General features: G+C 41.6%; 1 protein-coding gene and 1 pseudogene across 2 annotated transcripts in view; both read right to left on the reverse strand.

Moving 5' to 3' along the window:
- The window catches only part of EIF2B3 (eukaryotic translation initiation factor 2B subunit gamma), a 131,095-nt gene that overhangs the window by 44,521 nt on the left and 70,081 nt on the right, over positions 1 to 16,493 (reverse strand). The window lies entirely within an intron of this gene.
- Positions 5,016 to 5,447, reverse strand: LOC110574998 (annotated as a pseudogene).

The raw sequence follows: 16,493 nt of genomic DNA on the forward strand, positions 1-16,493 counted from the left end.
TCAAGTAAGTTAAGGTGCACCACCCTGGGCTTCCACTCTTTTGGGAGATTGGGAGAGGGGAACAACATGCTTCTCTAATAGCAACAGAGCTGTCAGACTTAGGACCCCCACACTCATAACCTGCTCCCCTGCCCCCACAAGCCAATTAATGTATACAATTAGGATAAAGAAAGTCGAAAGTACTTCCCAATTTTTAGATTCTTGAGTACTAAGAAGTTCTTGAGGAAATAGAATTTTACAAATGTGAATGTGGTTACTTTGTGGTGCCAGGGTTTCATCTGAAGTCCACACCCTAGGGGCGCCTGGGTGGCTCAGTCGGTTAAAGCGTTGGGCTCAGGTCATGATCCCACAGTTCTGGGATGGAGCCCCACACTGGCATTGGGCTCCCAGCTCAGTGGGGAGTCTGCTGATCCCTCTGCCTCCCCTCCCCCGCTCATGCTCTCTTTCTCTCTCAAATAAATAAATAAATAAAATCTTAAAAAAAAAAATGAAGTCCACACCCTGATAATCCTCTCCCTTGATCTAACCAATTTGGAAAGTTACACTCTCCTGTTCAGTCCCTTGGTTTACAAATTCCTTGAATCATTCAACACATTCTACCTATATTAATCCTCATAACTACCTCACAAGGTAGATATATTATTCTTATTTTTATAGCTGAGGTCAACTTATATTATATACACAGGAAAGTAATAACCTAAGAGTTTGAAAAAATAGGGTGCCTGGGAAGCTCAGCTGGCCAAGCTGGAGCTGCAAGGGGAGCTGCAGGCAGAGGCAGAGGGAGAAGTGATGCAGGGCTCGATCCCAGGACCCTGGGATCATGACCTGAGCCGAAGGCAGACGTTTAACTGACTGAGCCACCCAGGCACCCCTTAAAATTGTTTTAAAAACATAATTTGCCAACCACAGAAAAATCCATTACAACAAAAAATAAAATATATGAAAAACTTGTGGGAATCCTTCCAATGATAAAAATAAGAGCTCAGACAAATGGTATAAAAAAAACTTAACAGTCTATCATACCTTTGAAAAGCTCCCACAGGTTTTTTCTTCCTTTCTTCTAACACAGAAAGAATTTTTAAAATGCCATTAAAATGGTCTATTATTAAAAAAAGAAATATGGAGAAGAAAAGAAGATCTTGGAAAAGTGGAACAGATAATGGACAAAGATACAAAAGTCTAGGAAACCTAAGACAATAGAGCCATCAGGAACATAAAGAATATATTTGGGTTGGGTGCCTGAGTGGCTCAGTTGGTTAAGCGACTGCCTTCGGCTCAGGTCATGATCCTGGAGTCCCGGGATCGAGTCCCGCATCGGGCTCCCTGCCCGGCAGGGAGCCTGCTTCTCCCTCTGACCCTCCCCCCTCTCATGTGCTCTCTGTCTCTCATTCTCTCTGTCTCAAATAAATAAATAAAATCTTTAAAAAAAAAAAAAGAATATATTTGGGTTATTTTTATAGACATATTTTTTTAAAAGCTACAGATTTTAGAATTTGAATTTGTAATGTTTAAAATTTTGAGAGAAATAAAGCATGTTTTTATGATCTTAAAAACAGGAATATCAATTTTTAAGGCAAGGAACAAAACCAATAGGTGAAATAATTATAACAATTTTTTTAAAAAGATTTTATTTATTTATTGACAGAGAGAGAGAGACAGCTAGAGAGAGAACACAAGCAAGGGGGAGTGGGAGAGGGAGAAGCAGGCTCTCGGCAGAGCAGGGAGCCCGATGTGGGGCTCGATCCCAGGACCCTGGGATTATGACCTGAGCCGAAGGCAGATGCTTAACGACTGAGCCACCCAGGCGCCCCTTTTATTTTATTTTTAAACACTTTTTCTTTTTTTTTACATTTATTTATTTATTTAATTAATTTATTTAAGTAATCTCTAGACCCAACATGAGGCTTGAACTCACAACCCTGAGATCAAGAATTTAATGCTTTTCTGACTGAGCCAGGCAGCTGCCCCTTCACCCATTTTAAATCATACTGAAACAGAATGTCTCCCAGAGGGCGCCTGAGTGGCTCAGTTGGTTAAGCGACTGCCTTCGGCTCAGGTCATGATCCTGGAGTCCCCAGATCGAGTCCCGCACTGGGCTCCCTGCTCAGCGGGGAGTCTGCTTCTCCCTCTGACCCTCCCCCCTCTCATGCTCTCTCACTCTCATTCTCTCTCTCAAATAAATAAATAAAATCTTCGAAAAAAAAAAAAAAGAATGTCTCCCAGAATACTGTAAAAGATGGTATAGATTATATGCTTGTGATTTTATTCTGATCTGTTCTTTTCCAAATGCATATAATGCAATCTAATGAAGAGAAAATTCCTTTTGAAAAATGATTTCTGGATACTTAGGGATCTACCACTGCAAATGTGTTGTCTACAACACTGATTAATGGCCTTGTGATGGTAACAAGCATTGTGATAGATGAAGAGGTGAACAAGAGAGGTCTGATCTTTGCTGCAATACAGCTTATGGGAAGCAATTTCTGGGGCACCTGGCTGTCTCAGTTGGTAGAACATGTGACTTTCTCTGTCTCTCCTTTTTATTTATTTATTTAACGATTATTTATTTATTTATTTGCCAGAGAGAGAGCACCAGAGAAGAGAGAGAAAGAGCATGCACAAGGAGGGGGAGTGGCAGGCAGAGGGAGAAGCAGGCTCTCCGCAGAGCAAGGAGCCCGATGTGGGACTTGATCCCAGGACTCTGGGATCATGACCTGAGCCGAAGGCAGACACTTAACTGACTAAGCCACCCAGGCATCCCAAAGATTTACTTATTTATTTTAGAGAGAGCACGCAAGGGAGGGGAGGGGCAGAGGGAGAGAATCTTAAGTAGACTCCCTGCTGAGTGTGGAGCCCGATGCAGGGGCTAGATCTCTGGATCCTGAGATCATGACCTGAGCTGAAATCAAGAGTTGACACTTAACCAACTGAGCCACCGGGTGCCCTCCGGAAGCATAATTTAAAAAAAATTTTTTTATTTTAATTCCAGTATAGTTAACATACAGTGTTATATCAGTTTCAGGTGTACAATATAGTGATTCAACAGTTCTATACATTACTCAGTGCTCATCATGATGAGTGTACTCTTTAATCCCCATCACCCATTTCACCCATCCCTCTACCCACCTCCCTTCTGGCAACCATCAGTTTGTTTATTGAAGTATAATTTATATATCATAAAATTTACCTATTTTAGGTGTACAACTGAATTGTTTTTAGAAAATTTGTACAGCTGTACAACTACTACCACAATCCAGATATAGAACATTTCTATCATTTGAATAAAATCTTACATGACAATACAACCAATCAGTTCCCCTTTCTCACCCTCAGTTTCAGGCAATCAGCAACCTGCCTTTTGTCTCTATAGATTTGCCTTTTCTATCTTTTTTTTTTTTTAAAGATTTCATTTATTTATTTGAGAGAGAGAATGAGAGAGAAAGCACATGAGAGGGGGGAGGGTCAGAGGCAGAAGCAGGCTCCCTGCCGAGCAGGGAGCCCGATGCGGGACTCGATCCCAGGACTCCAGGATCATGACCTGAGCCGAAGGCAGTCGCTTAACCAACTGAGCCACCCAGGCGCCCGCCTTTTCTATCTTTTTGATTATAGCCATTCTAGTGGGTGTGAAGTAGTATTTCACTGTGGTTTAAATTTGCATTTCTCTAATGACTAATGACGTTGAGAATCTTTTCATGTGCTTATTTAGCCATTTGTACATCCTTCTTTATTATTTTTTAAAAGATTTTATTTATTTGTCAGAGAGAAAGAGAGAGAGCACAAGCAGGGGGAGTGGCAAGCATAGGGAGAAGCAGACTCCCTACCGAGCAAGGAGCCCAATGTGGGGCTCAATCCCAGGACCCCGGGCTCATGACCTGAGCCGAAGGCAGACACTTAACTGACTGAGCCACCCAGGTGTCCCTGTACATCTTTTTTTACATTGATTTTAGAGCACATGCACACTTGCATGCATCAGCAGGAACGGGGGTGGGGGAGTGGGGGTGGGGAACAAAGGGCCAGGGAGAGAGAAAATCTTAAGCAGTGGCAAACATGGCAAGCATGGAGCCTGATGCAGTGCCAGATCTCACGACCCTGAGATCATGACCTGAGCCGAAATCAGGAGTCAGAGGCTTAACTGACTGAGCCACCCAGGCGTCCCTAGGCTAGTTATCTTTGCCTTAAACATAATTATTTAAAAGTTCCCTTTTGGGGGCGCCTGGGTGGCTCAGTCATTAAGTGTCTGCCTTTGGCTGAGGTCACGATCCCAGGGTCCTGGGATTGAGCCCCTTTTCGGACTCCCTGCTCAGCGGGAAGCCTGCTTCTCCCTCTCCCACTCCCCCTGCTTGTGTTCCCTCTCTCGCTGTCTCTCTCTGTCAAATAAATAAAATCTAAAAAAAAATGTTTAAAAAAAATAAAAGTTCCCTTTTGGGACACCTGGGTGGCTCAGTTGGTTAAGTGTCTGCCTTTGGCTCAGGTCATGATCCCAGGGTCCTAGGACTGAGAGCCCTATATAGGGCTTCCTGCTCAGTGGGGAGTCTGCTTCTCCCTCTCCCTCTGCCCCCCTCTCTTTCGTGCTCTCTCTCAAATAAATAAATAAAATCTTTAAAAAATAAATAAAAGTTCCCTTTTGTTAGAAGGGGAGAAGATAACGACATTCTCAATGCTCCACTTTGAAGTGATACCTGCCTCAGCTTCTTGAAAAAGAAATTTTGAAAGTTATATACATAGGTTTCATTTAAATTATGCAGCTGTCTTTTTTTTTTTTTTGAAGATTTTATTTATTTATTTGAGAGAGAGAGCGAGAGAAAGAGCACACAAGCAGGGGCAGAGGGAGAGGGAGAAGCAGATTCCCTGCTGACCAGGGATCCTGACCTGGGGCTCGATCCCAGGACTCTGGGATCACGATCCGAGCCGAAGGCAGATGCTTACTTAACTGACTGAGCCACCCAGGTGCCCCTGCAGCAGTCTTTTCTTATTGTTGTCCCAGATTTTGTATAATGAAGATCTCTGTCACCAAATCAAGTATGGTATTTCACGACTATAAGAATGCTAATCACCAGCAGAAGGATAACAGCAGCCAAAGCTATGATGGCTTTTATTTTGCATCCATGCCACCACATTTCCTTCAAAGTTGTTTGGACCTGTTGCTAAAAGCAGCTGCATTATCCAATAAGCTTTCTATATCACATAGAGGATGGAGAGAATTAAATGACCTAATAGGATTCTTTTATCTTTGTAATATTTTCTTGCATGACATCAATAATTTCATCCACTTCATTCTGAACATGCTTAATTTCATCATTTCTAGGTCCAAATCCTGGCCCAGATGGTCCCCTTAGAAAAAAGTCCACTTCTTCATCTGAATCATCTTCCAAAAGACTTCTCCTTTCACTTTTCACAGAACCAGTGACATCATCATCATTTAGGTGGTGCTTGACCTTGGAAGGCATACTTTTTACACAAGAAGTACTCTTCTGTTTCCCAGCAGAATAACCACCTGGTCATCCGAGGAGCTCTGGGCAGTTCTTCGGGGTGGGCAGTGTTGGGAGGGCAGGGGAAGGAGTGGGAAATGCAGGAAGAAAGTGGGGAAGGGAGACAGTGGGCACAGACCTGGTGTCCACTCCTTGGCAGCTGCATGCCTAATCATTACAGTTTAAAATAAACTAGAGAATCTGTCTAATGAGACAGATTCTGGGGCAAGCACCTGTTGCATAACTACCTGGTAGCTATTTTATAGGAAGGCACTTCCTTGCCAGACCACCCCAAATGCCTCATCCTGGTGGCACTGTAAGTGGTAGGAGTGACAGGCTGTTATCATCAGGTGTGCATACGGAGTTCCAAACCAAAGGTTGGCCTGCAGCAGAGAGGCTATGGCACTGTTGGGGCTCAGGCCCCAACCAGGAAAAGCAGTTGTATTGAAGTGAAAGCCCTAGACTCAAAGTAGCAGACAGAGGCTTCCAGAGCTGGAAGAGTTCTTTAGAGTTCTTTTTTTTTAAAGATTTTATTTATTTATTCATGAGAGACAGAGAGAGAGAGAGAGGCAGAGGGAGAAGCAGGCTCCCAAGGAGCAGAGAGCCTGATGCGGGACTCGATCCCAGGACCCTGGGATCATGACCTGAGCCGAAGGCAGATGCTTAGCCATCTGAGCCACCCAGGCGCCCCGAGTTCTTTAGAGTTCTAAGGGCTGCTCCTCATTGTACTGACCGAAAAACAAAAGGAAATTATTTTTGTCCATGTTAAAAGCAATCAATTCACTCCTCTAGGAGTGACAGTCTATAGCTTACATTCACTGAATACCTACCATGTGCCAAACACTGGGGATACAGCAGTGAATAAAATGGACATGAAAGTTGCATGAAGTGTACAGTGTAATTATTCTAAGTGTACAATAAATGAATGGCAAGCACAGAATACTATGGAACTGTATAACAAGGGACCTTGCCCAGGCTGGAAGATGATGGGAAACTTTCCTTTAAGCTTAGACTTGAAGGACGAGCAGGAGTTAGCCAGGCGAAAGGGGTGGAGAAACTGAGATGGGCATTCTGGCAGAGAAAACAGTAAGTACCAAGACCTTGAGGCAGGTTGGTGAGGGTGAGGAACTAAAGGTGCTCCATACGGATGAAGCACACAAAACAAGATGAGGAGAGGTGCAAGATGAAGCTTACAGAGGTTTAGGCCAGGTTAAGGATTTTGATCTTTATTATAAAGGAAGTAGATCTCGGGTGGCTGGCTGGCTCAGTCGGTAGAGCATGTGAGTATTGATTTTGTGGTTGTGAGGTCAAGCCCCCATTGGGCATAGAACTACTTAAAAATAAATAAAGGAAGTAGGTCTCAGGTTACATTACAGGTAAAGGTAGAGGTATATAACACAGAATCATCTCCTGTATCTCTAGCATATTCAGTATATTAAGACTATGGACAACTTATATTCTGTAATGATACCATTGACTTGATAGTGAACTAAATCAAAGTTAAAAGGCAGCTTGGTGTAGCACTGGGCTGAAAGTCAGGGTTCCAGATTTCATCTTGCCACTACATATGGCACAATCCTTCTTCATGCCAGTTTCCTTCTTATGAAACGAAGTATTGTACTTCAAAGTTCCAGAGTTTTGTAGAGGTACTTCAGAAAACTACAGGAAACCTGAATGAGAATAACCTCATGTTCTATGTTTTATGTCTTAGGCTTCTACATAAAATTTCACGTAAAGAAAAGTTCCACTGCCTTAAAAGAATGTTAGAAAATGATCGCAATTTTTAATCTTAGATAATATATTCATTAATTAATTTTATTCAACATACGTGGAGATTGATCATATTGCCTACCTACTACAGAATTATTAGGATGATTAGAAATTACTCGAAGTATGTTGCATGGTACTTGTCATACATTAGGCACTCATTAATTGATAACTGTTATTGTTATTATCACAGGCCAAGTACTGTGCTTGGTAAATAGGGACACAGAGTTGAAATAAATGGATGTTGCCCTTAGGAGCTCACAATCTAGTAGGCAAGACTACATGTTAAAAAACATTTTATAGTATAATGTGGTATACATAATAGTGCAGGGAGCTGGTACAGAAGAGGATGCAGTGAGCTGTCTAAGACAGCAAGAATATGGTAAGGTTTCACAGGGATGGATGAAGCTGGAGGTTGGCTCTGAAAGATGAGGAGAAACTTGCTAGGCAGGCAAAGTAGGAAGAAGATATTTTAATTGAAGGGCTAGTGTCAACAAAGGCAAAGAGGTATGAAAAAAATTCCAGGATACAATGATAAAGGTTCAAGCTGTAGAGGCAGCCAGAGGTCTGATCCTGAAAAGCCTTCTATGATGCTTACATGTCATATTAAAGCATTTGGATTGGGGTTCCTGGGTGGCTTAGTTGGTTAAGCATCCGACTCTTGATTTCAGTTCAGGTCTTGATCTCAGGATTCTGAGTTCAAGCCCCGTGTTTAAAAAAAAAAAAAAAAGCATTTGGATTTTGTTTCTTAGGTGATAGAAAACCATGGAAAGTTACTGTTTTATAGAAATACATACACATGGTATATTGGCTTTGTATGTATTACCTAAGCTGGGCTGGAATTAGGTTATGCAAAATTCTCTTCTCTGAATGGTTCTGAGGTAGTGAAGGCCACAGAGATATTTTATGTGACATTTAAAAGGCAGAAGTAAAGATACAGCCACAATTGTAATGTTCTAAAGGTCAGTGGATGGTGCCACGTACTGTGGCAACTTGCTCATGATATCACTGATACGCTAGCTCACCTAATAGGCATGCAATGGTATCCAGACTTACAGATCCTCCAGACCCTATCAGATATCTTCCTTCAGCTTCTCTTGAGTCCTGAGCCAAGTACTGAGTAGCTCTGTGGTGAAGGATGCCAGCTTCTCCTACAGGTCACCCACACAATGAGGCTGAAGGTTGTGAGAGATAGATGTGGGTTCCAGTTTGTCCTTGTGGGTCCCTGTTTGTCCACATCCAGCTTTCCTCTCTGACTGTTGGTCTGGCTGACTGATAGCAATCTCACTCTGAACACTAGACACAGAAGCAACAGCATGCATAACTGCTCTACCAGTTTCCACAATTAAATAATAAATCCTTATTCTATATGGCTCATAGCAGTTCTGTTTCTATGATATAAAAACTGCTGCCAGAACTAGTCCAGGAGAGGGGCTCCTGGCTCGCTCAGTTGGTAGAGAATGCAACTCTTGATTGCAGGGTTGTGAGTTCAAGCCCCACATTGAGCATGGAGCCTAGTTAAAAAAAAAAAAAAAAAAAAAGTGGTCCTGGAAGATCAGAACCTTAAGGATGGGTTCCTGAATTGATTCTGTATTACTTACAATTAGTTCTCTGATTTGATTAGGTTTATTTAATTTATTATTTATTTTTAAAGATTTTATTTATTTATTTGTCAGAGAGAGAGAGAGAGAGAGTGTGAGCGCACAAGCTGGGGGAGTGGCAGGCAGAGGGAGAAGCAGGCCCCCCACTGACCAAAGAGCCTGATGCAGGACTCAATCCCAGAACCCTGGAATCATGACCTGAGCCGAAGGCTGATGCTTAACTGACTGAGCCACCCAGGTGACCCATTTTAATTTATTTTTTATTTATTAAGTAATCTCTACCCCCAACATGGGGTTCAAACGCATGACCCCAAGATGAGGAGTTGCATGCTCTACTGACTGAGCCAGCCAGGCACCCTGATTAGGTTTAAAGGTCTTTCAACTGATTGGATGACCTATCCAGATTAACCAGGATAGTCTCCCACACTTAAAATCAAGAGATTTTTTATATTAGCCACATCTACAAAATACCTACAGAATAACACCTAGATTAACATTTAATTGAAAAACTGGGTACCAGAGCCTAGCCAAATTGACTTATAAAAATAACTATCACATAGACCGATGTCTAACATTAACACAGGAGTCAGCAAAGCCTTCCTAGACAGGATCACATGGCCACTCAGCCTCCCTGTCATTCCAGCCCAGAATGCTGGAACCTGCTGAGGTCTGGAATGTCCATGACCCTTCCCAAGATGTACTCTAGACAGCAATCTGCACAGCCCCACTGACAAAGGGCTCCTACTTAAAGACAAGCCCAGGAAAGAGAGCTGTCTCTCCAGTTATTCTTCTAAGTTGCGTGGTCCATTATATCTGAAGAATTTAATAAACAAGACTTAGACCCTCCAATAGAAACTGGGTGAAAACTGACATATTAATTTACACTCCACTCAGTCCCCCTGCCCTAGCTAATACGACCTTTTAGCAGGTCTGCCTTTCAGTCCTCAATTCTTCCAGGACACAATGCAGTATTCCTACTGGCTTCAGACCCAGTTTCAAGCTGGTTATGTAGATGGCCAGAGGCAAGGGACCAGTTAAGAATCACTCAGGGGGTGATTTTCTTTCTTTCTTTCTCAAAGCTTGGTTCCAGCTTTTGCATGGCTAGAGTTCCAACAAATTCAAAAGTTATTACAAGCCAACCTGCTCAGGTACTCCCTACCCTTTGAGGTTCAACAGTTGAGTAAAAAAAGTTTCTCCTGAGTGACAGATGTGTGCTAAGCACAGACCTGTATTAGATCTATAATACTGAATGAAACACATCTAATCTAGTAATCACTATTTTTTGTAAACCTTTAAAGACTTCCCTTTGCTTATATTAAACACTTTCATATTATATTCTATGCTTCAGAGAAACTAAGTGACCTAGTTATTTTGCTTTCCTTTCTCTGTGCTGTTGCTCATGTGGTTCCTTCTGGAATGACTGCCTCTACCCATGTTCACTCACTACTCCTAAAATATATAAATCCTTACAGCTCTAGCCTCAAATGTCATTTTCTTCTTAAAATTTTTCCTGATTCTCCTAAATCTAGTGTGTTTTTTTTTCCTCTTCTACATACTCACAAAATTTCACCAGAAAAGTATCTTACAGTACTATTCTACATGGTGTGTAACTATCACCTACCTCTTTCAGGGAAGGAGGATTTGAGACTAGATCATCATATCAGCATAATGCCCAGAACAGTGCCTTATAAGGCAGGCACCAAATAATATTACTGAATGTCCTAAAAGAGTATATACATTCTGATAAGAGAGATACAGACTCATCAAAAACAAATGTTGGGAGATTTCAGGAAAGTCCTGATGAGTTTGGGTGTACTTCAGAATATTCCTGATAGGTTCAGGGGAGTTGGCAAGCTTAGGTACACAGCAGGGAATGGGAAGATAGGGGTAGGAATGGGACAGACTACTGAGTAAGACAGCTAGTCCCACTATAACAGTTATGCCTCTGACAGTCAGGGTAGCAGCTGAGGATCTCCTCCTCTCAACCCAGCTCTCACACAGCAGCTTTAGAGAGACAGGCTAGATGGACCCTTAAGGGCTGCCTAACATGAAAAATCCCTCATATAACCTTAACACGTTCTCAATTTTTCCAAAATTAAAATATCCTTTTTCAAGTCTCCCTTCTTCTCCCTTCAGTCCTTTCTCTCTCCTATCTTTCACAGCCAAATTTCTCAAAAGCGTTGTCCAATGTGCTATCACCATTTCATCATCTTCTACTCTACCCCTGTCAATAAGGTCACTAATGCCTTCCATTTTAGTAAAACACAGTGATCACTTTTAAGTTATTATCTTACCTAACCTCGTATCAACACTACTGCTACTTCTTCGCTCTGGCTCCTTAATGTTATGTTCTCTTGGTTTTCCTTTTCTCTTCCTCTCTCTGCTCTAAATTTCCTTTGGAAGCTCATGATCCTTTAGCTGGCCTAAGCTTGTTCCTAAGTCTCTTTTTTTTCTCTTCCTAAGTGATTTCATCCATGTCCATGTCATCAGTCACCATCTATACATCAATGATTACAAATTTTTATCTTAGGCATAGTCCTAGCCTCTGAGCTCCAAGTATATATATAAAACTTCTTACTGACACCTTTACCTGGATATCTTAAAGGCACCTCAAATTCAGCATACCCCAAACTGAACTTTGGATCTCACCTCTACCAACTGAGTGCTCCCATCTCATTATCTACCCTCATTATCTACCTCACTATCTACCCTGTTATGGACCTATCAGGGGAGTTGGCAAGCAAACCAGAAATGTGAATCATTCCTGGCACCTTTCTACACACCAAGTCCTCAGTTTTTACCTGCTAAATCCTTCTCTAATTTATCCACTTTTCTCCATCTCCACTGCCAATACCCTAGTTCAAACTACCATTATTTCTCACCTGGATTACTACAATACCCTCCCTTATCTGGTCTCTCTATATCCTCTTTCCAAATGCCAATCCATTCTTCACACTACATCCAGAGTTATCTTTTCAAAAGGCAAATCTGATCATGTCATTCTCCTACTTAAAACCTTTTAGGTAGTAGATCATTTTCAAAAATGGCCATAATTATTCCCTTCCCTGTACTCACATCCCTTTGTACAGTGACTTTGCAGCAACTCCCATCAAAAGGTAGAGTTTATTTTACCATCCCATGAATCTGGGCTGGACTTGTGACTGCTATGGCCAAAAGAATGTGGTAGGAATGATGCTGTTTCAGCCCTTTCTCCAATATACAAAATTAAAGGGTCTCACTCAATTCTGCCCATAAAAATTCCATGCCAGAATACCTTCAAACACAAGAAGACACTCTGGATCTATTAATGTCCTCTTCCAACAAATCCATTGGTTCTTACTGTATGTTAGGCCATGTATTAGATACTAGGGTTACAAAGACAAAAATACAATAATTGTCTTCATATAACTTATAGGCCAAAGTAATAAAGGGTTATAGACATTATCTAGAAACCTCTACAGTATACAGAAGACCAAAAAGGAAAGAGTCAATTTTGCCTAGTGCAAAGAGGGTCAGGGGAAGCTTCATAGAGAAGTAATTTCTGAACTTAGTCTTTTTTCTTTTTTTTAAGATTTTATTTATTTATTTGACAGAGAGAGACACAGCGAGAGAGGGAACAGAAGCAGGGGGAGTGTGGGAGAGGGAGAAGCAGGCTTCCCGTGGAGCAGGGAGCCCGATGCGGGGCTCGATCCCAGCACCCTGGGATCATGATCTGAGCCGAAGGCAGATGCTTAACAACTGAGCCACCCAGGTGCCCCAATTTATGAACTTAGTCTTGAAAGAAGAGCAGGTATTTAGCCAGGCAGAGAAGGGTAACTGGCTGAAGGAATGCTGGGTATGATGAAACAAAAGGACAGAGGTGTGAAAAAGAATGCAGAAGTCAGAGACCTGTAAGCAACTCTCCATTGCTATAGGGTAGAGTGTTGGGTAGAGGTTGTAGTGGGGAATGGTGAGATACAAGGCTGAAAGGGGCATGCATGCTTAGATGACTAAGGGCCTTTGGGAATTTGTGCCTTATTTTACAAGCTATGTGTTTATAGGTGTAGAGGGAAAGTGGTAGTAGAAAGCAAAGTTGAAAATTTGAGCGAGTGCTAGAAAAACTCATAGAGCAAGGTTCCAGAGGAAACAGGAGAATGGGATAAAAGGCGTAAGTAAAGGGATCAGGAAACTTCTTCCTCTAAGGCTAGAATAAAAGTGAAAGTGGGTCTAAGTAAAGATAAAATTATGGGTAGGGATAGTATGCTGCGGAAATCAGTATCTGTTAGTCAGGATTTTCTCGCAGGAGAAGGAGGCAAATAATTTTCTGAGAGAGCAATGTGGTGATGGTTGAGAATAACTAAGAGAAGTGGAAGGGTTGGTTCAGGAGAAGTTAAGAATGCAGAGTGGTTTTTAAGGGTTCAGCTAAGATTGGAACCATGAATTTATAGTGGTGCCAATTTATAACATTGCATAATATTCTTCCTGAAGACTCGAATAAAACAGATGTAGGAATAGACAAAATAGATGTTAGAGTGAGTAATCCAAAGTTGAGGGTTATGAGGGCAGATACAGCAAAAGGACAATGAGTGAGGATATGGAGGGAAATGCCTGAAGTCACACATCATAGAGTCTAGACTAGATGAAGAAGGAAATGAGGGAGAGAAAGAGGAAAAAGAGAAAGAGGGAGGGAGTGAAGGAGGGAATAGAGGAACTGAAAGATATAGAGACTGAAATGAAAGAAACAGTTTTCTAGGTAAAGATGGCAGATTAACCACAGGCATTAAGCCCTATTGCTTTTTTTTTTTTTAAGATTTTAAAAATTTGTTTACTTGAGAAAGAGAGAGAGCATGAGCGGAGGGGAGGTGCACAGGGAGAGGGAGAAGCAGACTCCACTGAGCAGGGAGCCAGCCAATGTGGGGTATGGGGCATGGGGCTTGGGGTGGATCCTAGGATCCCATAATCCCAAGATCCCAGGACCCCAGGACCACGACCTGAGCCAAAGGCAGATGCTTAACCAACTGAGCCACCCAGGCACCCCAGCCCTATTCCTTTTGAAAGCTCATTAAAGTGACAGTAAAGGGTTTCTGTTGTTGTCCTCATTGTTTTTTGAAAGGGTATAAACTCCAAAGACAAAGAGTAGAAGAGAATAGTGAAACAATTTGGAAGGTGGATGGTGGTTGCAGATTCAGCACATCTAAGAAAGCTAAATCCCAAACCAGCCATAAGGAAAGCTGAGGAGCAACCTGATTTGTCCTGCAGAAGCCCTAAAATGGTCAGGAGTTGGCAGCATAGCTTTTACCCACCTAGAAAGGAGATTGGAAGATTTTCCTCTGAAGTCTGTAGCCAGTCCAAAAGAAAAGGCTTAAGGATACGGACATGAGAGTTTTTTTTTTTTTTTTTTTTAAGATTTTTTTTATTTATTTGAGAGAGAGAATGAGAGAGAGAGAGAGCTTGAGAGGGGTAGGGTCAGAGGGAGAAGCAGACTCCCCCTGAGCAGGGAGCCCAGTGCGGGACTCAATCCCGGGACTCCAGGATCATGACCTGAGCCGAAGGCAGTCGCTTAACCAACTGAGCCACCCAGGCGCCCCCGGACATGAGAGTTCTTTTACAAATAACCTGTCTACATCACTTTATGGAAGTGAGAGTTAAAAGTACAGAGGAGTAAGAAAAAGAGTCTCAGTGCCTAGACTGGTCAAGATAACTTGGGAAAGTTTCTTGATTCTGATGTCCATGAGTCACTCTGCAACCCTCCCCACAAAAAGCTTCAAATTAGAGAAGTACTTTAGGAATTATGGCTGGTTAGTAGCATTGGGGATACTAATTTAGATAGTATTAAATAGTATTTCAAGACTTTCCATACCTTTGGGAAAATAATCAAGAGCATAAACCTATTTCTCATTATTTGGAGTTCCAGAAATACGTGATCGTTGAGGTTTTGACTTAAGTCCTTTTCTTCCCAGATTTAAATGTCTAAACTTAAACAAGACCAATGTGTAAACATTTTATTCCATTTTAAAAGATATCCTTTAGAAGCTTGTTTTAATATTATCATTACCCTTCCAGTGAAAAACCTTCACTAGTACTCAAAAGAAAACAACATAATACTGGAGAAAAGCTACATGACTTTCTTATTAAATATTTGGCACAAACACCTTTTACTTATGAATTATTAAAAACACATGTCTTTCAGAAATAGGAATTTTAGAGCTGGGGGGCATCTTTAAAGAAAAACTAAGCCAATTTCAGTTAGGGAAACTGAGGTTTAGAGAAGCAAAGTTCTTTGCTCAAGGTCATATAGCTGGTTTGTCTCTAAACTGAATTCCAAAACCTCTAGACTTTAATTTCCAGTACATACTCTTTCTACCAGCAACACTCCCTTCCAACTACTTGTAATGCCTCTCTAAGTCATGAATGCATCAATTTGACATGTAGGAAAGGTGTGCTGTCTTCAAATCCACTGATGTTGTGGAATCTGGGGCCACTGGAGTGAAGTTACCAGTACCGTCTGATGACTAAACAGCTTGCTGGGAAGACTGCCTCTGTACCTGACTATAGGGGTAGCAGTAGTCCTACTCTAGCAAATGTCTTATAATATTTCCCTTTTCAGGACCAAATATGCCTGAGGTCCTCAAAACAGAACACTCTCTTTGCAATCAAGGAAACACTTCATCTTCTCTCAGAAAGGGAGAAAACAAAGGAGATGTACATTCCATTATCACTGTTTCTTTCTCCTACAAGCAGTATGAAGTTAGAAAACTTTAAAACAAGAGGTTTCAGGCTCTCCTATATACACAAAGACCTTTTCCAAGATAACTTTGGTGTCTGCCCAATAAGAACTAGCCCTCGCCTTTGGGAATTCAGTTTAAAAAAAAAAAAAGATAGGAAGTATCATATTCTCATATTCAAAAGTGCTTGAAAAATCTGAATTTAATTAGTTTTTACCCACCATCTCATTGAGGCCGGGAGGAGCACAATACCCCAGAGGGTCATAGGAATGGGGGCAAGAATATTTTTACTGCTCACTTATCCAGCCAGCTGCCCTATTATAACTACAAACCAAAGATCCTGAATCCTTGGAGTGTGTAGATTGCAAGTTAGAAGAATGGAGGGAAAATAATCTGCCAACAACCAAAAATGTAATCTAGTTCTAGGAAACTGGTGTTAATGGTGTTAATGACCCCAGTGCTTACCCAAGGCCCCCAACTCAGCAGCTATGAGGGAAAAATACATCTCCATCTGCTCTTCATTTTCACCTTACGTCTGGCTATTTCCTTCTTTGCTCCTATCAAGCCCAAACCTTGCTCTCTTTGGCAGAGACCACTAGGATGAGGCATTTACTAACAGTCCACCATATGGAGCCATCAGCTAGTTCCCAGGGAGGTGAAAGAGAAAGCAGGAGACAGTCTCCGCCCTCTAGTTGTAATTACAGAAACATATGACTAGCTTCTAAGAACTTAATGTCTTAGCCTGCCAACTCTAATATAGAGCAAAGCATAAACATTAGTGCTTGATGGATGCATAAATGAGTCGGGTCCCTTGTTTCACATAATAATAGATAATCACAGTTAGTTCTTTCTGCATTCCAAAGGACATAATCCCTTGACTCTTTGGCGTCTTGTGAATTTAGCAATGCAACACTGTGATAACTTTTTAGGTCTTATACCTTAAATCTATCCTG

This window comes from Neomonachus schauinslandi, chromosome 4, assembly GCF_002201575.2.
Source record: "Neomonachus schauinslandi chromosome 4, ASM220157v2, whole genome shotgun sequence".
Lineage (NCBI taxonomy): Eukaryota > Metazoa > Chordata > Mammalia > Carnivora > Phocidae > Neomonachus > Neomonachus schauinslandi.